At 37.3% G+C, this 25,281-nt stretch overlaps 1 pseudogene; it reads right to left on the bottom strand.

The window, feature by feature from the left end:
• Positions 1-311: 311 nt before the first annotated feature.
• Positions 312-25,281, bottom strand: part of LOC113927894 — an 82,755-nt pseudogene continuing 57,785 nt past the window's right edge.

Here is a 25,281-nt window from a genome sequence, read left to right as displayed (position 1 = left end):
AATGCTTTGGGAGAAAAGAAGAAGGATGATTAGCCAAGTTCTAGATCCAGAATGGGGTACAGAGAGGGTTGTTGGAGAAATCTGGATTCATTTTGAAGTACTGTTGACCCTTAAATAACACAGATTTGAACGTGCAAATCCACTTGTATTTGGATTTTTTTTTTCGTGCAGAAACCTTTATTTCCATTTGGTCAGGGCTTGGAGAAGGCTCCAGGTGGTTAAAAAGCTGCCTAATGGCTGCAGGGAGAGGGTTAGGCAGAAGCCTTGACATCAGGGCAATGCCAGGTGGGCTTGCTGGGCTCGGGAGATGCCTAGTAGTGCTTAAATGTGAGCATTTTGAAAAGATACTCACCCAGCCCAGCCTGGGAGCCAGCTACCTGGTAGAGATCAGTCAGGTGGTTGCTATCTTCTTGATGAGTTTCACCTCCTCATCTAGGAAGTGGGTCTCCAGAAAGTCATAAAGATAGGGTCTGCACTGGCAGAACCCAGGGCATGCAGCTCCAAAAGGGCCTAGTTGAGGTCCTTCTCCAGGGCCATGGTAGCTTCCATGGCTTCTGCAGTTTTACCCACTCATCTTGGGATGGCTTCTGCACATCCTGAAAGAGAGTGCAGTTGCTGCTTTGATTTTGCTTGGTGCCCTTGTACTTCTCTTCAGCCAGCTCCAGAAGTGGCCCATGCCCTCTAGAGCCACACTGTCACTATAGAAATAGAAGCCCAGAGAGAGGTAGGTGTAGGAGGCCCACAGACGCATACTGATGGGTGATTGATGGTGGCCTTCACCTCAGTGGAATAATTCTGATGAATTTGAGAGCTCACAGTTGATTGGCAATAAGGAGCTAAGCTAAAAAAATCGTGTTGGCTGGTCCTGAGGTAGAGGATGGCTGAGAAGATGGTTCCAAAAGTTGCAACTGGGAGGGAGGTTGGAGGGTGGTAGGAGGCTGGAAGAAGGGGTGTCCCTGAGTCTGTTCTGTTTGAACACTGTTGAAGCAAGAGGCTGATTCCTGGGTCCACTGGGACCACTGCCTATACACAGAGTTTTTACAGTATAGTACTATAATTGTATTTTCTCTTCCTTTTGATTTTCTTAATGACATTTTCTTTTCTCTAGCTTACTTTATTGTAAGAACACAGTATATAATACATACAACATACAAAATGTGTGTTAATTGACTTTATGTCATTGGCAAGTCTTCTGGTCAACACTAGGCTATTAGTAGTTAAGTTTTGGGGAAGTCAAAAGTTATACACACAATTTTGACTGCACAGGGGCCAGAGTCCCTAACCCTGGCACTGTTCAAGAGTCTACTGTATCAGTGGGATTTAGCATCTTCACAAGTGAGAGTTACTATGTACAGTATGTGTAGCAAGAAGTGGCATGAGATCTAAAAACAGACTGTCTAGGTCCAAACCCCAGTTCCACCATTACTAGTGTGGTGAGTTTGGATAAGTTATTTTGCCCCTAATATTCCCTCAGGGGAAAGTTATTAGAGTACCTCCTTTAAAGGTTGTTACGCATGTAGAATTAGGGAAACGTGACATATTTAGACCAATGCCTGTATGTAATAAGCATTCACTAGATACAGGATACCAGTATTGATCTTGTCTTTGTTGTTAATAATTTTGCAGAAATTCCCTCATTAGGTTTATTCTGACTGTTGTTGCTGCATTGAAGCCAAAAGTGTGCAGATATTAAGTCTTCTAGCTCAAAGTTACATAGTCATATTTGGGGGTGTACCTGGGGGTGTGGTTATGTTCTTGGCGGCATGAACTCCCCAACAGGAGAGCCATTTAGAAAGGAGCATTTGCCACAGCTTTCATTTGAGGATCCTGGCTATAGGAAGAAACCTGTGAGAGTCACTGAAGAAGTTTTAGATGCTCATTTTAAAGGAATGCTATTATTTTTCTTATATACTCCTAAAATAGATTAAAGAAGCATTCTAAGGAACCTGAAAATTGCTAATGAAGTCCTGAATATCAAATTGAAAGGAGAAATTCAGAGACTCATTAAGCACATATACTGGTGAGGCTTAACCATAGTCTTCAGGACCTCCATAATCACGGAGCCAGACAATATCCACCTCATACTCACTTAACCAAATAAACCTTTTGAGTATTTCTGGCTCTGTGGCTTTTAGCTGTAATGTGGCCAATTACTATTAGAGACCAAAGGAGATCTATCTCTCTTTTGTGACTAAGATCTATGAATTTTTACAACAAGCAGTTTTATACCCAGGAGCTACTCACTTTCATTCTCTATTTATAGTTCTTAAACCGCTATTTTACTACTGTTTATAGTATACTGCCTATAGACAGTAGTAAAGTAGGTGAATTTTTTTCCAATGAATAGTATGTCTTTTAAATATGATCCATTATGGAAATGATCCTCATCAGTTTGCTGTCGCCATTGGTGACATCTGGTAGTCAATGATTCTGAAAGATTGGACATTCTTGCCATGGGTTATTCCTGTTTATCTCATGGTCTAAAGAAGTTCATGGAAGAGCTACATTATTTTAATGAAAGAGGACAGACACATTAACTATTTTGGATATTAACAATATTATTCGATGGTATAAAAATAGTATTGCCCAGAAATAACTCTGGAAGATCATAAGGAGCTGAATCCAAACTCGGCTCCTAAGGTTACTTTCCCAAGAGAATCATGAATTTGTATCCCCAGATGGAGGGGCTACAACTTCCTATGAGCTGAAGGTCCCCAGGAACTGCCTTTCCTAAACAACTCCTATATATATACAGTTAACAATTCCAGAATTCTCAACTTTAGGTCTGTGCTGTTCAAAACAGTAGCCATTAGCTACATATGGCTGGAGAGCATTTGAAATGAGGCTAGTCTGAATTGAGATTGCTGAAAGTTTAATACACACTGTATTTTATAGAGTTTTCATGAAAAAAAGTAAAATACCTCAATAATAATTTATTTTCCATTGGATACATGCTGAAATGATAGTATTTTGGAAATGCCAAGTTAAATAAAATATATTATTAAAATTAATTTTATCTGTTTTTCTCAAAGTAGCCACTTAGACAATTTAAAATTATATATGTGGTGTGCATTAAATTTCAATAGGATAATAGTGCTCTAAGCAATCTGGTTTTTTTTTTTTAACCAATAATATTGCTTTCACCTTGTCCTGGAAGAAGGACCCAGAGTGCATGTTCAGCAGGGAGCCATGGTGTTGGCACAGCTTTCTGAGTGAGATTTGTGTCTTTTCTTGCGCTGACTTTTGTGTATCACCTTGATCCTTTCAAGTTCCTCCCCCATTTTCTTCCCCTTTATTTCTTTTCATCTTTTTAAAAGAAAGTAGATTGAGAGTTGTCTTTATTCTAAGGCCAGTTTAGTTCTGCTGCTAAGGTATGACCCTTCCGGGATCTTACTGAATGCTCTGGATAATCAAAAGAGCTTCTTTACGCTGACTGGTTGGAACTAGAATGTCTCCTAGCCTGCGCGAGCTTTGGAATTGCTCGGCTTGTTCTTGATAGCTTTTTGCCTGGGCTCGTCCAGTCTTACCCTATCTATACAGAGCTTGTTATTTAGCAGCCAATTCAAGAGGTCCCTATGCAGATTTCTAGATCTCTTTTTCTGCATATCTTCCTTTTCTATGCTAGTTTGTCCCACTACTGCCAGCCATGTCAGTCACCTCAAACTCTGATTTCCAGTTCCAAATTCAGTGAGACATCCATATTCTGTTTGGTTAAATCTTTCTGTGCTGTAGTCTTGAAAACGACTCCATATGGAATGCCAGGGCTAGTAAGTCTACCTCATTTATTTTCTTTTTCTCAGGGATCATAATAGTGTGTTGCTTTTATTTTAATGTTTTAAAATAGTTGTTTCATGTAATTTGTCCGGTTTTCTAATTGTTTATGATGGTTGGGCAAGTTCTGTATGTAATTGAAGCAAAATTCAATTAAGAACTTCAATTCGGTGTTTCCTTACCACTTCTTAATTATGTACGCTTATTTTTCTTTAGAATTACCATACATTTTACAACATGCATTCTTGAATTGTAATGTGTAGTATAAACTTACTGTTTTATCATTTCCTGGACAATGCAAGAAACTTAGAACATTTTATTTAACCTCCCCTAGATTTTTGTACTATTTTTGCCCTATGTTTATATATACATACACACACACACACACATACATATACACATATGTTTATACATATATGTTTATATATATAACCTCAAGCCATAATTTTTAATTCTGCCAATTTTTATTTAGATTTACCTACACATTTATCCTCATTCTCATTCCTTTTGTCATTTCCATGCTTCCATTAATTTATTCTGCCTGAAAATCCTGTTTGGTGTCTCTTGTAGCAGAGGTCTAGTGGAGTGTTATTCTCTCAGCTTTATTTATTTGATCACGTTTTTATTTCACTTTCACTTTTTTATTTTTTAAATTATTTTTAAAGATTTTATTTATTTATTTGACAGAGAGAGAGACAGCGAGAGAGGGAACACAAGCAGGGGGAGTGGGGGAGGGAGAAGCAGGCTTCCCTCAGAGTGGGGAGCCCGATGCGGGGCTCGATTTCAGGACCCTGGGATCATGACTTGAGCTGAAGACAGACACTTAACGACTGAGCCACCCAGGTGTCTCCTATTCACCTTCATTTTTTAATATGGCTGGAGATATAGTTCTAGTTTGGCAAGGTTTTTTTCCCCCCAACTTTTTGTAGATATTTTTTGGCTTCTGTTTTTTTGTTTGTTTGTTTAAAAGTCAGCTTCAATATTATTGTTGAATCTTTGGAAGTAATGTGTCCTGCTCTCTCTTGTTTTTAAGACTGACGTCATCTTTTGTTTTCTACATTTTGCTATGGTATGTCTAGATGTGGTTTTCTTTGCCTTTAAACTGCTCAGAAATTATAGTGCATCTTTTATCTGTGCTTAATATTTTTCATTAGTTTTAGAAGATTATTGGTCATTAGCTGTTGAAATATTGCTTTTGCTCCATTCCTCACTCCTTTCATGCTGAAATTTCAAGGTATGTTAGACATTTTTTTCCAAGCCCCAAAGCTTCCTCAGGCAGTGTTCTATATTTTCCATATTTTTTCCTTTTTCTTCTTCAGTCTGGTGTTTTCTTCTTTAGTTACTTCCATTGTGAATTACAATTTGTGGAGATAATTTGAGGCTTGAAATGATGATCTCTTCCTCCTGAGAAAATTTACTTTTGCTGTTGGTAGGCAATTAAGGCAGGGTAGTTCACTCTAATCTAAACAAAGATTGAGCTGATTTGATGCTGGGAGTGAGCCTTTATGAACACTCACTCTAGACATAGGGTATAGTCCTTTGGGTGTTTTCCCAAATGAAGGCCTTCAATATTTCAACGGGTATCTCCCTTCTCCATGCAGGGCCTGGACATAATTTTTGTTCCCCAAACCCTGTGAAACTGCTGAGTGCTTTGCTAAGCTTCCAACCTTTCAGCTGAAGCTTTCAAACTGGCTAATGCCTCCAGGTTAAGAGAGGTTCCCAATATTTTCCTCACCTCTCTGAGCTTCCCCCCCTTTTTTTTTCTTTTTTCTGGAATTGTATTCCCATAGGTGTTTGCTTTGGTAGCTCTCCAGTGCCTTCAAAAAGATGTTTATTCCTGCTTTTCAGGTTATTCTTAGTGGTGTGTCAGTCCTAAACAATTAGTTCATCATTTGCTGGAAAAGGTGACTCCTCATGGTTTGGAATTAGAAGGGCAAAGTATAGAAGATGTCTTCCTCACCAACTAGAAAATAAGTTTCATGAGGGCTGTCTCTTGCCTTGAGCTCTCCTGGATTGTTATCAATTATTCAAATTGGCCATACTTTTTCCTGCCTTGGAGCCACTGCATTTGCTGTTTCCTCTACCTGGAACATTCTCTTTGCCTCTCTTTATCTAACAAACTCACACCAATATTATGGGTCTTAGCTTACACATCATTTCACAGAAAGACCTTCCCTCACCTCCTGCACTAGGTTAGAATCTCTGTATTTTTCTAACAGTAATTTGCCCACTCAGAATTATTAGATTAATTATAATTTAATGTGTGTCTTACACAGACAGAAATTAAGTCTGCTTCCTCAGACTGTGCTAGCACAGTGCCTATCACATAGTAGATGCTCTCAAAATAAATGAAATCTGCACTGGGATGCCTTAAGCTAGATTAATATTTCCAAAATGTATTCTGTGAAAAGGGTTCCAAGTTCAAATAACTTATGGAAACAGTTAATGCCCACTGCAACATTAGCATATTAACAAATCTTAGAAATTTCATTATAAATATAGCTGTTTGACTTTGCTTATTCCTGAGTTTAAAAAAATAAAACAGAAAAACAAAAACTGACTATTCTGCAGAATGTACTTCAAAGATAATTTGGTTACATACTTTCTAGAAATGTAAACTCAGAGAGTTTTTAGATTTTAGGAAAAAAATAAACTTCATCCAGGAATGAGTCAATATATTGCAAATTCTGGATGAGTGAAATCAAAAGCAAAGAGATCTATGGGACAACTCCATGACAGCAGTATTTACAGGACTGGAGTTCAGTTGACATGGGCAAAAGATTTCCTGCCTGTCAGTGATTACAACCTATATGTTCTACAAATGGCATGAAACAGAGAGGTTTCAAGCACTATCTCAAAGGACTGTCGTCACGAACTGAAAGACTATATACTGAAATGACTGTTCCAGTCACACTGCAGAAGAGCAGTCAGGCAGACCCAGCAAATATGTTACATTTCCCAGATTTGTGCTTATAGTTAACTAGTCCTTGCATCAAAGATGAGTGATGTGAAAAATCAAATCAGGGAAGCAGAATTTCAACTAGTAAATAAAACAATTTTCTTTTCAGAGAATACCCAGGGGTTAATTGTAAATTGAAAATTATTTGTTTCATCATGAAGCAAGTAATAACTAATTTACCTTTCTTCCTATTGGCTTTCCCTCTTCCTTGCTCTTCCTCAAGCTCCTTCATTTATTTAATGAATTTGGAAATAATCACTAGAAACACTCCCTGACTATACTCCACATCTGCATAACTGTTTCTTCCCTAGCCCTTTGGCTATTTTTCTCCTGTTTTGAAATATATTTGCCCCTTAAGTTTCATGCTGAATTTCCTCTCCTGCCCTGCTTCCCTCTCCAGTTTCACTCCTCCCTTCTTTCTCTCAATCCTCATGGTTCTTTCTCTCTTCATCATAAAGATATTGTTGAACTATTTTTAGAAATGGTGATACCTTTAATGCAGAATAGGATTGTGGGGCATGTAAAATTGATGTGGTGCATAGTCAGGGCAGCAAAATCAAGCTGAACACCAAAAAAACTATAATGGAATTAACCTGAGCCACATTTTTTCATTAACTCCCGTTTGCCATAGAATATACCCTTTACAATTCCCAGCTATATCTTACAGGATGTCAGATGTGCTTTTTCTTCACTATTACCCAATGCTTGCTGGCTTTTGATTTCACCAGAATCAATTTCTATCAAGTATTGTCATGCAGAGTTTGAGATGTAGAGATCCATACTATGCAACATTCATCACCCATATGGATGACTCTCAAATCTCAGTTTTCATCCATGACAACTGGACTTCAGTCTAAACTATCTTTTGGACATGTTCTCATTATACCAATAATATCTCAAGCTTATTATGTCCAAACATTAACTGAATATCCATAATACTTCTAGCTCAGTACTTGGCATATTGCAGGCAGGCACTCAAAAAATTATAGTTTTCTTCTTGTATCAAATCTGCTTGTTCTCATGATTCTCTCCATTTTCTTAAAATGAAAGTTTCTATATTCTTAGTCAACGACACTTAAAAAGCCATTATATTTCTTCCAGTTTATCTTTTTCTCCCCATTTTTTCTTTTAACAAATATTTAACTATCTGTTATGTTTTTTAGAACCTATTTTGGTTGACAGTAATTAGGAGGACACAGTTACACCATCTATAAATTTGCAGTGTAATGGAGAGCCTGGCAGAGAAACAAATAATGTGTGACAAGTACAGAGTTAAGTGTAGGTAGTATATGAGTATAGAAGAGGACAGTAACCCAGGTTTGGGGAATAACAGAAGATTCTCTAAAGGAGATGGCAAGTATCCTGGGTTATGAAACACAAGTACAAATTATACCTGAGAAAATTAAGGATGTAAAGTGTGTCAGGAAGGGTTTCTCAGGAACTGGAAGCAAACGTGTCAAGTGAACACACCCCACCCAGCTTTAGGAGGGGGAGAGGTTGGGGAGATGAACAGTGGAGCACTCAGGTCAAAATGGCCCTTATATACCAAGTTTAAGGACACATCTCAAGGGCAGAGTACCAATGAATGGTTGGTGTTGATGGCTGTGTGACTAGTTCTGGCCAACAGGCTGTGAGGGAGAGTGATAGTGAAAAGCTGTTTGGATTGTGCTGCCTTTCACTCTTTCTCTTCCTGTTATATCAGGTGAAAAAGTGAGCTATTTCAGATGGTGCAGGTGCAGGAAAGTGGAGATCCCTACCAGCCTATGTTGTTGTATCATCATACAAATATTATTTACCCTGGAGGGTTGTTCTGACCTGGAACAGAGAAACTGGCTGAGATTTTGTGGTTATCTGTTATTGAGAAGGACACTGGCTGTTTTGATCGATACTCATTCATGGAAAATCTTTCGTTATATGCAACTAAATTTGCCAGCCCTTCTCAACCATCATCACATAATAATTCATAGTAAGTGTTAATATATAAAACTGTCTTTCATTTGTTTATTATTTATTGTCTATATTTCTTTCCTAGAATAGAAATTCTACAAAGCAAAGACCTATATCTCTTGTTCACCTTTGTATTCCAGAGTCTAGGTCAATGTATGGTACATAACATGAAAAATACCATTTTGAACTGAGGACAGTTTTGCAGAAAAAGTGAGCAAAGGGCACAAGACTCAGCCATTTTATGAACTGCTTGCAGAAAGAAAAATTTGATTTTATTTCTTACATATTATGCACATTGGGAGGAGAGAGTGGAAAGTATTTATATAGATGATTTCAGTCAGAGAAAGAGAGACCTGAGCACCTATTTGGGTGTGAAGATAACAGTAGAGGAGCTCAGAATTCAATTAACTTGAATCATTGCTGTTGTCATTACTGATATCACACCTTGTGATAGTAATAACTTATGGTGGCAGATTTGGGGACTTCTCCTGGTAGTTTATGGTTTGTGTGTGCATCTTTCAGAAGGACCTTTTGTTATTTGTTTCACACAAGTACATTTCATTCCTGATCTGTTACTGCTAGGACTTCTGCCCCTATTGCTCTTATTGATTTTTTCAAATTAAGATATAAAGTTACCATGACAGATAGCAATGCCTTACATCTGGAGACTAGATGGTGCTAAATAATGAAATGTCATAGTTTCTGACTCATGAACCATGAATTTTGGAGCAAAATATGAGGTCACTAAGCAAAACAAATTAGTGGCGTGCCAATGACCACTAAGACAATATGATGAATGCTCATTGAAACAATAAGTCTATAGGAAAAGTTAAAATTTAGCCATAAAATTCTAATAAATTTAGTCTTCTCTTGCTGGTCTATTTTCAGGGATTACAAAGTATTTTCTTAACTTTCTTTGCTGAACTTGAATTCTTGTTGATGATACATTATTGTGTCATATAGAATTGGGTTTGAGTTTTGTCTCTTTCATTTGCCTGTATGACATTGGTCAAGTTTTTGAACTTTATAATTGTCCATAGTTGTAAAATAGGGACTAGTAAATTGTTAAATTAGGTTGTGTTAAGAATTAAATGACTGTTTCTATCTGTCTTCCCAGCAGAGGCATTGACAGCCTTTGTTACAGACTATATTTTTAAGGATGTTTGTAGAGAGAACAGCATTGGAAATGAGAGGTAACATCTCCTTTTGGGGCAGGGGGAGGATTTGTTTGCTGATCAGGATAAAAAGGATAATGTCCCACTCTAAGATGAAGATTGGTGAGGTTTGCTAGCAGACTTTTTAAAAAAGAGTGGAGTTTCCCACACTCTCAGTTATATGCTTAGGATCTACTTAGGCTGATGAAGTGATGCAAACATGAGGTTCATGCTGCCTGGGTGATTAACAAAGTCTTTTGTCCCTGACCCAGGAGTCTTGGTTGGACTTCTGCCAGCTTCCAGAAAACTGTGGCAGGCTAATTGTGAGTTTGCAAGAAGGGTAAAATCTCAGTCCCTTCATAGTTCTTGCCACATCTTCCCATGAAAATATTATTGGGATGCCTGGGTGACTCAGTCAGTTAAGCATCTGTGTTCGGCTCAGGTCATTATCCCAGGGTGTTGGGATCAAGTCCCTCATTGGGCTCTCAGCTCAATGAGGAGCCTGCTTCTCCCTCTGCCTGCTGCTCCCCCTGCTTGTGCGCGCTCTCTCTCTCTGTCAAATAAATAAATAAAATCTTAAAAAAAAAGAAAAAAAAGAATTAAATGACTTGAACTTGTAAAGGGCTTACTACAAGCCTGAACTAAATGATATTAGCAATCACTTTTAGGATAATATATTTGAAATGGTGCCCAGTGTTTTTCTCTTTTCAGCAATCCAATGGCATTCTTCCATAGGAAGGTAAATGGCAGGATCGATGTCACCTCTCTTTCTGTCAAACAGAAAGAGGAAATAGAGAACTTTTCTGGTACTGGAAAGAGGTTTATTAGATAATAATTCACATATATCTACCTGCCTCTTCTTCATCTCCATGGATGGAGTATACATCACTATCTCATGAATGTTAGATTTGGTCATGTTACTTGCTTTGGCCTTACAGTAGGTGGAAAGTAGTTGGCCACTGGAAGGCTAACAGATATGACATAAACGCAAGCTTGAATGTGATCCTGTCATTGAGCTTGACCTCTTGTACCCCCTGGCCCCATGAGGGTGAGAAACAGGAGAAGCTGGTTTGGATCCAAACTTCAACGTGAAGCTAAGCCAAATAAGCCTGTCTCGGTTCACCAATCCCCAACTCCTAACTTGCAGATGTATGAATAAATATAAATGATGGTTGTTTTAAGCCACTTAATTTTTGGAACGACTTGTTGCACAGTATTACTGTGGCAATAGATGACTGATAAAAAGAAACAGGAAAATAAGTTATAAGAAAAGAAAAGTAAGAGGCAAGGTCTTGGCCATCTTTTTCTTTGGGAGAGAACACTGGAAATGAGAAAAGTCAGGTAAAAATATCACATAGATTTGTATGAATCCACAATTTTCCAGACCAATGCTTCACTTTCTCTTGTATATCCTAGGAAGCTTGTAAACCTCTCAAAGAAGCTGTCTATCTGATGCAGTGTAACATCCAATATGGTGTAGGAGCATCAGCTGAGTAGCATCAGTGGATGGAGGTGCTAATTAGATGGTCCTAAGATTGCTGTTTAAAGTCCTCAGCTTGGATGTGACATTTTGAGGCTTTATAATTTCCACATGTTCCAGGGTAGATAAGAAGTTTTGAGAGAACTGGTGGACATGAATTGACCTAAGACAAGAACAAAGAGATTGCAGAGTGATAAGAGAATATGAAAGAGATCACTGATTTCAGCCACAGGCTTCAGTGTAATAGCCACCAAGCCAGAAAAGGCCTCCCACATATCAGTAAGTGGCTACTGTGGACACCTGGTAATCAGACAGAATTGGGATATCTTAGCGTAGCCCAGTGAGAATTGGGAAGACAGCACAAGAAGAAACTCTGCGTGTATTCTTATGCTCAACTATATACCCAGATATCACCTTGAGAAAAGGAAAAAAGATTGTGAATCCATTTTTTTGTTTTGTTTTTTAAAGATTTTATTTATTTGATAGAGAGAGACAGTGAGAGAGGGAACACAAGTGGGGGGGGAGCAGGAGAGGGAGAAGCAGGCTTCCCGCAGAGCAGGGAGCCTGACACAGGATTCAATCCCAGGACCCTGGGATCATGACCTGAGCCAAAGGCAGACACTTAATGACTGAGCCACCCTGTGAATCCATTTGGAAGAAGTTAAAAACCCAACAGAATTTATATGAAAAGATATTTTTACTAAACTAGAAGGAACTATTTTCTACTGCAATCATCAGGAATTTGAGCTCTAAAGCTCAAAGATAGGGTCATAGTATAGTAAATAAAGGCTTTTCGTTTTTTGCATTCTTTATGATAGCATATATTTTAGCTTCAATATAGTATTTTTCATCATCATCATCACCATTATTTCTATAAGAAGGATCATCTAGCCAGATTCTTCTAGTAATGCTTGAATCCTCTTAAACACCATCAGAGAAAAAACATCTACTATCTCATTCCATTATTGTATACCTACAAGTACTAGGAAGGCTTTCCTTATATAGAGCTAAAATTTATCTTCCTGGAGCTCATAACCATATAGCATTATTTCTATTCCACGGAATCACATAGAAATTTCTGTTCCCTCTTCCACATGACAGATAGACATATCTCATAGATAGTAAAAGAGGAAAAAGAACTGAGTGTACAATTTTTAATTTATTCATAGATCTAATCATGTTTCTCATATTCAATTGTAGTTCACACATTTTCAAATGAAAGTGTCAAAACTGAGAATTGCCCCAAGTTGGAACAGTGAGTTAAAAAATGTGTATGAAATACAAGATTGGGGAGCATTAACTTGGCAGAAGTATATATATATATATATATATATATATATATATATATATATATATACAAAGAAGACCTGGGGATGTAGTTGACTAAAAGATTAATATAATATTGAAAGAGCAATTATCTTTTTTTTAAGATTTTATTTATTTATTTATTTGACAGAGAGAGAGCATAAGTGGGTGGAGCAGCAGAGGTAGAGGGAGAGGAAGGCTACATGCTGAACAGGGAGCCCGATGCGGGGCTCAATCCCAGGACCCCAAGATCATGACCTGAGCCGAAGGCAGACACTTAACCGACTGAGCCACCTGGGTGCCCCAGAAAGAGCAATTATCTTACGCTGCTTTAATGGAAAGATAGTATCCCATATGATGAAAAGTAATTGTTTCAGTGTTTCTATGTTGCTAGTATCATACATAAATCATCTTAATACCTAATCTTTATTCTTGACTCTTTCTTCAACTCCTACATCCACTTAAATTCCAACTTCTATTATGTCTACTTCCTTAATAATTAATACTTGAATCAGTTCCTTCTTTCCACCCCCACTGCAACTACCTGAGTTTGCACTACCATTATTTTTCTTTTGGGAGTCTTACAATAGTCTTCATGCTGGTCTCTTTTCTCTCAATTGTTTTCTACATCCAAATAAGAATAATCCCCCTTAGAACCCTCCTACACTGTTGGCGGGAATGCAAGCTGGTGCAACCACTCTGGAAAACAGTATGGAGGTTCCTCAGAAAGTTGAAAATAGAGCTACCATATGATCCAGCAATTTCACTACTGGGTATTTACCCCAAAGATACAAATGTAGGGATCTGAAGGGGTACATGCACCCCGATGTTTATAGCAGCAATGTCCACAATAGCCAAACTGTGGAAAGAGCCAAGATGTCCATTGACAGATGAATGGATAAAGAAGATGTGGTATATATACACAATGGAATATTATGTAGCCATCAAAAGGAATGAGATCTTGCCATTTGCAACGACGTGGATGGAACTGGAGGGTGTTATGCTGAGTGAAATAAGTCAATCAGAGAAAGACAGATATCATATGACCTCACTGATATGAGGAATTCTTAATCTCAGGAAACAAACTGAGGGTTGCTGAAGTGGGGGTGGGGTGGGAGGGATGAGGAGGCTGGGTGATAGACATTGGGGAGGGTACGTGCTATGGTGAGCGCTGTGAATTATGCAAGACTGTTGAATCACAGATCTGTACCTCTGAAACAAAAAATGTAATATATGTTAAAAAAAAAAAAAGAAGAAGATAGCAGGAGGGGAAGAAAGAAGGGGGGGAAATCTGAGGGGGAGACGAACCATGAGAGACGATGGACTCTGAAAAACAAACTGAGGGTTCAAGAGGGGAGGGGGTGGGGGGATGGGTTAGCCTGGTGATGGGTATTAAGGAGGGTACAGTCTGCGTGGAGCACTGGGTGTTATGCACAAACAATGAATCATGGAACACTACATCAAAAACTAATGATGTAATGTATGGTGATTAACATAACACTAAAAAAATTTAAAGAAAATAAAAAAGAATAATCCCCCTTAAATGCCAATATGATCTTGTCTCTTTCATGTTTATTCTAAGACACATTGAATCCACTCTTGCCACAACTAACCCTAATTTCTTATACCTTTTATGGTGTGAGTTTCTTGTCGTGTTGAATGTAATTCTAGTGATTAAAGGTATAAATATTTCATAGGTAACTTCTTAAACACAAGTCCAATATTTTATGAGACTCAATCATAAAGAGTGATATTCTTCAGTGCCAGAGGAAGATTTGGCTGTGTTGGACTTAATAAATTATGAATTAAATGTTTGTCTCATGTAGAGGCCTGAATGGGCTTTTAAAGGTAATTTTGACTTTATCTGATTTTTACTAACACCTGGTAAAACTTGATTCAACTACTACATGTGAGATAATAGTGCTATTGTTGTTCTCTACCATTTTTATTTTTATATTCAAAGAGATAGAAAAATTAAATCTCCTTAACAGTTACCACAAAAATTCATCTCAGAAAGAGAATTATCTTAATTTGAAAACACTTTAAGAAATGTTTGGGCCTGAAGATGAGCTCTTTGAGAAGTAGTTTGACGCTGGAAAAGATGAAGAGGAGATGAAATCTACTTTATATAATATAATGAAAATAAAATTAGAGTTGAAGTTGGGAAGATTGGTTGAGGAGCAGAGATGTCAGAGCTAATCTGTTACTGCAGCATAGAATAGCCTACAAAGTATTGACTAGTCATTTTAAAATCAAAGTATGAAAAGCATGAAGGAAAGAAGAAAGCTTTAGAGGAAAAATGAGCAGCTTATAAAGTAAATTTCTCCTCTCTCAAGTTACCAAAAACATACAGCACAGTGACCTCTGGAGCAATCAGGAAGCTTATAGGGTTGATAAATAGTTGTTTTGATAAAAAATGTCAGAGTTTTAATTTTTGGCTGCTAAAATTTTTAATAATAAATTTGTAACCATTATCTAAAATTTTATAACAATATTTTACATATATTATTATATCAAAGAAATGTAACCTATCATGGTGATAATTGTTTTTGGCCAAATATGAACACTTTATTATTTGATCCAACCAAAGTATGCAGTTTATTTCAACCTTAGCAAATACCGTGTCTCTCAACCTCAACTACCATCATATTTATATGGAAGAGATGAAACTTACGAATGACTGTGGAGTATTTACTATGTGTTAGATGCTGATGGAATGCTCCCTGTATAATGTACTCTTCACGATAAATCTATACAGTAGCTTTATCTTTGTTTTGCAGTGGAATAAAACTAAGTTTTATAGAAGTTAAGCCATGGCGGTGAATCATGTAGGCTTTGCACTTGAGTTGAATTCAGGATCCATAACTTTCTAGTGGTAGCATTTGGGGAAGTTATTTAACTTGTCTAATCTTCAGTTTCATATGTATAAAATGGAGGTTATAACTATACTGAAAACATAAGTTGCTAATGGGAGGTTTAATGAGATAACCCATGTAAAGCAGTTAGTATGCTCTTTGGCACTTAGTAAGGCACTCTTTAAAAGTATTTATTTCCTTCTTTTTTTCCCTTCATCTTCTTTTACTTTTACCAAGTCCCCAGAGCTAGTGAAAGGGCTTATATTCTTACCTACTTTATTTTGAATCCAAATCCCAGTGCTTTTTATATTAAGCACCTCTGTTGATTACTTGTGCTACCAACCACACATGACAAGGTACAGAATTTTTTTTTTAATCTTATTGGGTAGCTCTATAATATTTTTATTGGGGTATGGTATGAATGTTATTTGTTTGTTTATTTATTTTTCTGCTCGATGTGCTCCCTTAACTTCTTCTAGCAAGAACATCTCTTTTCTTTGAGGATCCACTATTTTCTCCCTACCATTACATTTGATCTGGTGGGGCTCCAATTTCAGCATCTTGTCCGTTTGACTACAGATGTGAACACAACATCTGTAATAGTATTGTAGTCTTCTAAATGCAATGATGATTCTGACATGTGAACATGTAACTCAAATTGAGATATTGTAATAGAGATGGACTTCGTCTTTTGGTGTTTGACTGCTGACAAGCTTTTAGGCCTCACTTCTCCCTTATCCTACCTGCATCACATCTGAGCAAGCTAAGAAAGCCCAGTGCTTCTCCTTTGGTGCTTGTGGGAGATTCAGACCACATAAGCTCTTGCCCAGGCACAGGAACTCTCACTCTGACCCTACCTCCTAATCACAATAGAAGCCTCAAGCTAGTCTCCTTTCCTTGTTCTCTCAAGCCATTTTTTTTACTAGCTTGGCAAGCCTGCCCTGGTCTCTCCAGAAAACCTTATATGTAAGTAATAAGACTTTTTCATAGTCTCATGGTATATGTATGTCATGTCATCAGTTTTGACATCTGATCTAAACTTTGGGTAAGGATCCATCCTCCTTCTAAAGAATGACAATAACATATTAAGTGAGTCTCTTATTCCACTGAATTGTGAGTTCTAATGATATGACTCCTGGCTGCTAGTTGCCATATTTCCTACAACACAGACAGGTCTGAGAGAAGAGCCAACATCCCAAGAGAAGCAGGTCAGTCAGTGAGAATCTTGATCTACTCCCAACTTCCCAGTTACATGAGCCAGTAAGTCCCCCTTTGTGGCTTAAGTTACTTTGTTGGCTTTAGTAACTTTCAACAAAAAGAATCCTGACTTATAGAGGAGAGAACTTTGTTAGGAAAAAACATCTTATTAGGCTTTAGTATTAAAAGGTGAGACCCAAGACCCTGAGAATTGAAAAAAGTTTTAAAACAGGAGATTGAGTTGCTCTCTGTGAGATGAGAAAATATATATGGAATGACTAGTAAGGATCTTAGAGGTGCAATGTGATTCCTTCTCATGATCCCTGCTCGTTAGTAAGGTGTTCCATTCTCATTAACAATTTGATGTAACTTTTGTGGAAATAGATGAAGGGGTTGTTGAATTTCATATTTAGTTTACTGAGGAAGACAGACTCTATGAGAATGCATGTGGTTTTGTGTTTTTGTTGTTGTTGTTTGTTTTGTTTTGTTTTGTTTTACAGAAAACCTAAAGAGTGATTTGGGCTTACATGAGCTGTAGAATCAGGACGGGAAATATGAGACATGGCCCCCACAATCAACATGGAGGAGCCAATTTCCTTCCTATGGGTCTCTCAGGAATGAATTTTGATAAATGGAAATAACACTAACATTTACCGAATGGGATATGAACTGTGCAAAACAGTAATATTTCCTAAACTTGCCTACGATACTGATCATTTTGGGGTACTTACTGAAAATATTGATTTTGGAGCCCTGCACCCAAATCTGCTGAATTCTATTCCCTGGAGGAAGAGTTCTTAGAATTTGTGTTTTAATGTGTTCCAGATGATTTTTATCACTAAAAAAGTTTTGGAAACACTGCTTTACACAAATACAAGCTTATGTGTGGGTGGTATTTTTATTTCTCATTTTACACATGAAGAAGTTATTGAGGTTGATTAACTTGCTCAAGGTCACAGAACTGGGTGGTGTTAGAAATAAGACTTGAACTTGACCTTGCCAAACCCTATAGCTTGAGCACTTAAACTTTAATCCTACTTCTCCATGAGAATCTATATTAACTGGAATTAATTATTGAGGGAACCCATGGAACTCTAGGTGTTTTATATATATTATATCATATCATACCGTATCATATATTATGTTATTTTACATATATATGATATATATTTATAAATCCTATAATATTGGATTTTTTTAAATTTCCCATATCTGAAAAACAAGACATACCCATAAACAAAAAAAGGAGACATTTCAGGTCTAGATATCTTGCCCCCTTCATATCAAGAGAAGTATAACACATGCTCATAGTTGCTAAATTATAATTGATCTTAGAACCTAAGAACAAATTGAGTTAGTTTGTTGGTGCCTGGAAAGATAGATTTGGCCATTTGCAGGAAAAATGCTCTATCATCTTTTGGGATGGCTTTGGTGAGGTATAGGTTAACTTCTAACTCAAGAGTCAATCAGTGATAATGCTGTGAAAAGCAGCATAAACACAAACATCTTGAAGCAGGAATATGTCACCTTGGTAATGACAGGTAATCTTTGAAAGTAGAAATGTGAATGGACAATCTTTAGTGATAACAACCCTAAGGTAAGAAGAATTTGCCACTCAGAAAGAAAAACAGAAGATTCAATTTCGAGGTAATTCTTTTTTTTTAACTTATACTTATTTTTTATTATTATTATGTTATGTTAATCATCATACATTACATCATTAGTTTTTGATGTAGTGTTCCATGATTCATTGTTTGCATAGAACACCCAGTGCTCCATGCAATTCTAAAGGAGTTGTTGAAGTCCGAAATAGGGTATGGAAGTTGCCCTGAGAAGTCGGTGATTGCTAGAGCTGCATGTGCAGCCAGAGAGCTGCAATCACTGGTCTGAGATCTTCCTAGCTTTCCAGTAGAACCTCTAGGTATTCATAAGGGCTGGTGGGAGCCTTGAATGATCAAAAGATGTTGGTTTGAGAAGACATCAGATCAGTAAGATAGCTAGCTTTGGGTGTTACAGTTGACTGTACAATTAGAATGCAGTGAGTAGCCCAAGCCAGCAGACAGCATAGCAACAAAGTGACCCCATCTACACACCAGCTACTGTGTGGTCAAATCATATCAGTGAATGGCAGTATTACAAAACTCCACACTTGCCTACATGGGAAGATTTGTTTTCTCTTTCGGAACTATTATGGGTTGAATTGTTTCTCTCCAAAATTTATATGTTGAAGTTCTATCCCCCACCCCTAACCAAGCTCCATACTCTAGAATGTGGCCTTATTTGGAAATAGGGTCATTGAAGATATAATTAGTTAAGATGAAGTCATACTGGAGTAGAGTGCACCCCTAATCCAAAATAATTAGTGTCCTTACAAAGAGGAGAAATTTGGAGACAGACACACACAGGAAGAACACCATATGAAGAAGAAGGCAGAAATCAAGGTGATGCAGCAGAAGCCCAGGAACACCAAAGATTGATAGCAAAACCACCAGAAGCTGGGAGAAGAGAATAGAACAGAACCTTCCTTACAGCCTTCAGAGATAATCCTAAAATTTGTATGAAACCAGAAAAGACCCCAAATGCCAGAGGAATGTTGAAAAAGAAAAGCAAAGCTGGTAGCATCACAATTCCGGACTTTAAGCTCTATTACAAAGCTATAATCATCAAGACAGTATGATACCGGCACAAAAACAGACACGTGGATCAATGGAACAGAATAGAGAGCCCAGAAAAGGACCCTCAACTCTCTACGGTCAACTAATCTTTGACAAAGCAGGAAAGAATATCCAATGGAAAAAAGATAGTCTCTTCAACAAATGGTGTTGGGAAAATTGGACAGCCACATGCAGAAGAATGAAACTGGGCCATTTCCTTACACCACACACAAAAATAGACTCCAAATCGTTGAAAGACCTAAACGTGAGACAGGAGTCCATCAAAATCCTAAAGGAGAACACAGGTAGCAACCTCTTCGACCTCAGCCGCAGCAACTTCTTCCTAGAAACATCACCAAAGGCACGGGAAGCCAGGGCAAAAATGAACTATTGGGATTTCATCAAGATAAAAAGCTTTTGCACAGCAAAAGAAACAGTCCACAAAACCAAAAGACAACCGACAGAATGGGAGAAAATATTTGCAAATGACCTATCAGATAAAGGACTAGTATCCAAAATCTATAAAGAACTTATCAAACTCAACACCCAAAGAACAAATAATCCAATCAAGAAATGGGCAGAAGACATGAACAGACATTTTTCCAAAGAAGACATCCAAATGGCCAACAGACGCATGAAAAAGTGCTCCACATCGCTCGGCATCAGGGAAATCCAAATCAAAACCTCAATGAGATACCAGCTCACACCCATCAGAATGGCTAAAATTAACAAGTCAGGGAACGACAGATGTTGGCGGGGATGCGGAGAAAGGGGAACCCTCCTACACTGTTGGTGGGAATGCAAACTCGTGCAACCCCTCTGGAAAACAGTATGGAGGTTCCTCAAACAGTTGAAATTAGAGCTACCATTCGATCCAGCAATTGCACTACTGGGTATTTACCCCAAAGATACAAATGTAGGGACCCGAAGGGGTACATGCACCCCAATGTTTATAGCAGCAATGTCCACAATAGCCAAACTGTGGAAAGAGCCAAGATGTCCATGGACAGATGATTGGATAAAGAAGAAGTGGTATATATACACAATGGAATATTATGCAGCCATCAAAAGGAATGAGATTTTGCCATTTGCAATGACGTGGATGGAACTGGAGGGTGTTATGCTGAGTGAAATAAGTCAATCAGAGAAAGACATGTATCATATGACCTCACTGATATGAGGAATTCTTAATCTCAGGAACAAACTGAGGGTTGCTGGAGTGGTGGGGGGTGGGAGGGATGAGGTGGCTGGGTGATAGACATTGGGGAGGGTATGTGCTACGGTGTGCGCTGTGAATTGTGTAAGACTGTTGAATCACAGATCTGTACTTCTGAAACAAATAACGCAACATATTTTAAAAAGAAAGGAAAAGAAGAAGACAGCAGGAGAGGAAGAATGAAGGGGAGTAAGTCAGAGGGGGAGACGAACCAGGAGAGATGATGGACTCTGAAAAACAAACTGAGGTTTCTAGAGGGGAGGAGGGTAGGGGGATGGGTTAGCCTGGTGATGGGTATTAAAGAGGGCACATTCTGCATGGAGCACTGGGTGTTATGCACAAACAATGAATCATGGAACACTACACCAAAACAAATGATGTAATATTTGGTGATTAACATAACAATAAAAAAATCCTAGAGGAGAACACAGGCAGCAACCTCTTCGACCTCAGCCACAGCAACTTCTTTCTAGAAACATCACCAAAGGCAAGGGAAGCAAGGGCAAAAATGAACTATTGGGACTTCATCAAGATAAAAAACTACTGCATAGCAAAGAAAACAGTCAACAAAACCAGAAGACAACCGACAGAATGGGAGAAGATATTTGCAAGTGACGTATCAGATAAAGGGCTAGTATCCAAAATCTTTAAAGAACTTATCAAACTCAACATCCAAAGAACAAATAATCTAATCAAGAAATGGGCAGAAGACATGAACAGACATTTCTGCAAAGAAGACATCCAAATGGTCAACAGACACATGAAAAAGTGCTCAACATCACTTGGCATCGGGAAATCCAAATCAAAACCACAATGAGATACCACCTCACACCAGTCACAATGGTTAAAGTTGACAAGTCAGGAAATGACGGATGTTGGCGAGGATGTGGAGAAAGGGGAACCCTCCTACGCTGTTAGTGGGAATGCAAGCTGGTGCAGCCACTCTGGAAAACAGTATAGAAGTTCCTCAAAAAGTTGAAAATAGAGCTACTATACGACCCAGCAATTGCACTACTGGGTATTTACCCTAAAGATACAAATGTAGTGATCCGAAGGGGTACATGCACCCCAATGTTTATAGACATTGTCTATATAGCAGCAATGTCCAGAATAGCCAAACTATGAAAAGAGCCTAGATGTCCATCAACAGATGAATGGCTAAAGAAGATGTGGTATATATACACAATGGAATATTATGCAGCCATCAAAAAATTGAAATCTTGCCATTCGCAACGACATGGATAGAACTAGAGGGTATTATACTAAGTAAAATAAGTCAACTAGAGGAAGACAATTATCATATCATCTCACTGATATGTGAAATTTGAGAAACAAGGCAGAGGATCGTGGGGAAGAAGGGAAAAAATGAAATGGGACAAAACCAGAGAGGGAGACAAATCATACGAGACTCTTAATCTCAGGAAACAAACAGGGTTGCTGGAGTGGAGGGGTGTGGGAGGGACAGGGTGGCTGGGTGATAGACATCAGGGAGGGTATGTGCTGTGGTGAGTGCTGTGAATTGTATAAGACTGATGAATCACAGACCTGTACCTCTGAAACAAATAATACATTATATGTTAATAATAATAATAATAATAATAAAAGAAGGAACCAACACTACCAACACCTTGACCTAGGACTCTTAGCCTCCAGAACTGAGAGACAAAAAGTATCTGTTATTCTCAGACACCCGTGTTTTGGTACTTTGCCACAACAGTCCTAGCAAATTAATGCAGAGACTATAAATGACAATGAGAAAAATAAAAAATAAAAATCCTCCTTTGGGGGATTTTGAGAATTGTAGAATATAGTTGGCAATGTGGTATAAGTGAAAAATCAGACAGATATTGTTTCAAATGTTAGCTTTATCATGTTCTGTGTAGGCATCCATGAACAAGTTATTTAGCTTCTCTGAGCCTTTATATCTTTATCTAAAAAATTAGGATAGTAATTCGGTTATTGTAATGATTAAATAATAGTGCTACTATTTTAATTACAGTTTCAAAAGTGTATTTTCTCCCATTCACTGTTTGATATGTGTTATTTCACAACAAACCAATGAGTTACGGTGTTAGTTCCATTTATGAAAAAGAGGTTAGTTTTATGGGTCCAGTAAACACTCTTTTTTAAACACAGGTCTGTCATCTAAGCTTGGGGTCACAAACACTACATTTCCCACCTTCCTCAGTTGTCTGCCTAGTGAAGAACATATAATGTCTGTTGTCTTTGCTTTTTATCAGTTTTAAACATATATGTATTCCCCCCGCACCCATCTCTGTCTTTCTCTCTCTTTTCCTGTCTCTCTATATCTGTATATATATATATATATATATATAAGTTTATATATATATATATATAAAACTTTAAATTTTTCATTCTACATTCTGATTTGGACTTGCTTACTGGGCTTGTTTCCTTGGTTTCTGGATGGGAGCTTAATCAGAAGTATGACTCCTTCATGATTCAGGTATCTCCAGCAAAATGATTAAATAAGACTTAACATGTCATTAAATAACAAAGGTATCAGAATTATACCTAATGTATAAATATTAAACTGAATGAGAAAATCACCCCTCAATTGTCTTTTACAGAAAAAGACTTTTGCTCTTTCTCAAAATGCAACAGATTATGGTATATTAGGCATCCCTCTGTGATTTAAAATTTGATATGTTTATTTATCATATCACTATAATAGCTGAGTATAATATTTTGGAGTTTGTACTTTGAATTAATTGCTGCTCTAAAGAAAAAAATACATAAATGTTAAAACAAAGTAACATGCTTCATTTAAAGAGATAATTTTCTTATACATAACTTTATGGCACTATGGTATTAATGGTTTATTAGTAGATTATTCTCTTTAAAAGATCATATCTTGTACTCACCATCTCTCTTTGTAGAATCTATAATAGGGACTTCACAAATTATGTGCATAATAAGGTTTTCTGATAGTGTGGATCACTTATGCTAAGCATTTAATTGCAAGTATCTTAAAATATTGTATTTCTTTCACTGATTCTATAATTCTTACTTTGAATATGTAAATGTTTTACTCAGCAAACTGGAAAAAAACCCTGTAGTTTTATTCTTACATTATGATTATATATTAATGCGAACATAGAATATGGGTGATCTTCTCTAGCTGTGGAGCATTATTTTCTATCTCAGGAATATCAGAACCCTTTAAAAGATGAGCTGCATAAGCTTACATGTTGGTTCTCTAATATTATACAAAATTCTGTAAGATGTGGATTGGAAATTTATAACACTAAATTTGGAAGTAGTTTGGTGAAATTTATCCACGCTGTATTTCCGTGGTTCAGTTCTTAGCCTCATTTAGCCTATAAAATCCACATGGGCAATTTAAAGACTTTGCTTAACATTCTGCTTTTAGACCATGGAACCAAGGCATTTGAGCTATGAATCACCATTTGGTAGTCTTTTCATTTTTGAAATGTTTGTTCCCTTCAAATAAGCACCAACCTTCAAGAGGATAATTTCTCTGACAAGTAATAGTAAGTGCATGTTAGTAGTTTTCTGTCTTTTGCCTTTGTAAATGATTACCCTTAAAATCTGTCATGAATCCTGCCTGAGTGAAGGCAGCGAGAACTGGCTGGGGATTTGGGGAAAATAGGACCCAGAGGTCTGAGTGCTCAGCAGGTGGGAGTATATGGAACGTGAGATATTTTTTGCCTTATTTTTCAAAAGTAATTGACATTTAAGAAAAGAAAATGAACAGAAAACAAATTCTGATCGTGAGACAGTTGCTCTGGTAATCACATTTTTTAAATTTTAAAATAGAAAATAATTCTATAGTTATTGTTTCTTTTGGGGAATCAACATTTGATAATAGAAGTTCTGTTTATGGCTCAATAAATGGCATATTGTATAAGAGGAAAAGAAGCCTTGGGAACTTCAAGTGCTTCATATCAAGTTGTACTTGGTGGCATATTTATGTGCAGCATTTTATAGCACTTCACGAATCTGAATCCTCCAGTCATCTTGGTTTTAAGGATCTGAGGGAAAATTTACTAATTTTCTAGACCTTGAGTAGCAATTTTAGAAAATTTAAGGTCACATGCTATAATTTCTACAACATTAGAGAAAGCGAATTTTAAAAATATGTTCATAATAGCAGGAAGGAAAAAATGAAGGGGGGGAAATCGGAGGGGGAGACGAACCAGGAGAGACTATGAACTCTGAGAAACAAACTGAAGGTTCTAGAGGGGAGGGGTGGAGAGATGGGTTAGCCTGGTGATGGGTATTAAAGAGGGCATGTTCTGCATGGAGCACTGGGTGTTATACGCAAACAATGAATCATGGAACACTACATCAAAAACTAATGATGTAATGTATGGTGATTAACATAACATAATAAAAAAATGAGAGAAAAAAATATCTCTGTAATGCTTTTTGAAACATGATGTTTCTTTCAGTGATTAGATTTTAAAAAGGTAGGGGGTGTCATTGTCAAAACCTGTTTTTCCTCTCAATTGTAGAATATATAATTTTAGAAAATTTATTCACCACCTCTGTGATGTTATAGCATAAAGGTTCAGAACACTGGCTGTGGAATTAGGCTGCCTGGGCTTGAATCCTTATTAGCTTATTATTAGCTATGCAACCTTATTAGCCATATGCAAGTCACATAAGCTCTTCTGTAACCTCATCTGTAAAATAAGCGTATAACTAATGCCTATTTCCTAAAGTTTTTATGAAGGTTAAATGAGACTAAACCATATA

Source organism: Zalophus californianus, chromosome 7, assembly GCF_009762305.2.
Source record: "Zalophus californianus isolate mZalCal1 chromosome 7, mZalCal1.pri.v2, whole genome shotgun sequence".
Lineage (NCBI taxonomy): Eukaryota > Metazoa > Chordata > Mammalia > Carnivora > Otariidae > Zalophus > Zalophus californianus.
The sequence above is the reverse complement of the archived record's forward strand: the minus strand, read 5'-3'. Positions and strand labels throughout refer to the sequence as shown.